The sequence below is a fragment of the Octodon degus genome, unplaced genomic scaffold (assembly GCF_000260255.1).
Source record: "Octodon degus isolate 3935 unplaced genomic scaffold, OctDeg1.0 scaffold00224, whole genome shotgun sequence".
Classification (NCBI taxonomy): domain Eukaryota; kingdom Metazoa; phylum Chordata; class Mammalia; order Rodentia; family Octodontidae; genus Octodon; species Octodon degus.
In genome coordinates, this window is record NW_004524800.1 from 1,122,425 (window position 1) to 1,124,144 (window position 1,720).

Below are 1,720 nucleotides of genomic sequence, written 5' to 3' on the forward strand. Positions count from 1 at the left end.
TATTTTCCCCTTGATTCTGCTCCTGTATAGAACTCTAACTTGTACAATTCCACAGGCTGCACATGGATTTGTGATCATCCTGCTTCAGCCTCCTTAATATCTTTCCTTTTATTGTTCCTTTTAGAATGAGAATAGCCTTTTTAGGGGCTAGCCAAATAGCTCAGAAGATTAAAGTGCCTTCAAGCAGGCTCAGGGACTGGGGGTTGAATGCCCTGCCTGCTGTGCTGGCCCCGCCCCTAGGGCATCCTGAGACAGCAATTGGGACTGGGTGTGTTGGCACAGGCCTGTAATCCCAGCACTTGGGCAGCTATAAACAGGTGGATCATTACAAGTCTGATCTACTACTGAGACCCTGAACACCCTATAAATGCTTCTGTAAAATACAAAATAAAAAAAAAATAAGAGAATAGCCTTTTTGTGATAAGCTCTCTTATGTTATCCTGGGTGATACATAGCCTTTCTCAACCCCGATCTGCTTTCAAATTAGAATTATTATTTGATAATTATTATCAGAATTTTGGAAAAAACAACAAATGAAATATTGAACAAAATTGGTCTAGCTTCTTGTTTATTATTATAATTATACAAATTTATATGGTAAGATATGATACATATAAACAGTGTGTATAATGATGAAATCAGGGTAGTCAATATTTGGATTTCCTCAATTTTTTTATTTTATTTGGTACTGGGGATCAAAGTGCAGACCTTGTGGTTTCCAGGCAGTTGTTATGCCACTGAGCTATCTCCCCAGCCCTGGATTTCCTTTGTCTTTAAAAAATTGATTATCACATATTTTTTTCTCCTTTCCTCATCAACTTTATCTCCCACAATATTCTTAGATGAAATTTTTACTTAGACTAGTTCAACTTAAACTAGTCTGTTTGCTTTTCTCCATATGCTTCTTTCAGTCTTCACTCTTTATCATACCAGTATCTTATATTTAGCGATACTGTGTGCATCCTTCAAAGTTCAACTTAAATTCCTTCCTTATTCTGAATTCTTCTTGAGCAGTCAAGCTAATGTTTTTCTTATAATTTCAAAGAACAGTTACTATACATTTCATACAATGGTATTTCAGTTAGTTATTACCTATTTTCTCAGTGATTTGATCATGTGTGGTCTATTCTTTCCTTTTTATATTTTTAAAGAACACAAAATATTTAAAAAGCATGTGAAATAATACAAACTTTCACTAGACAAAGTAATTAGAATAGAACAATGGTAGCTGTACTTGTTTTTTTTTTTGAAACTGGGGATTGAACTTAGGCCCTTGTACTTGCCAGGCAAGCACTTATTCTACTGAGCTTTCTCCCCAGCCCCTGGTTGCTGTATTGAATGATGCTATCTTCAAATTAGTTGTATAGAGGGGACCAGGGAGATGGCTCAGTGCAATAAGTGCTTCCCTGGCAACCGCAAGGCCTGAGTTTAATCCCTGGTTCAAAAAAAAAAAAAGAAAGAAAGAAAGAAAAGAAAAAATTAGTTAAGTTACCGGACATAAACATGCAAAATTGGTTAAAAATAAAACAAAACAACAAAGTTGTAAGAAATTTAAAAGGAAAAAAAATATGAACTACTCCTTTCAAAAGTCCAGCAGAAGGTTGGGGAGATGGTTCAGTAGAATAAGTGCTTGTCTGGTAAACACAAGGGCCTGAGTTCAATCTCTGGTTCTGAAAACAAAAATCAAAAGACCAGCAGTCTTTTGATGAGCAGGACAATT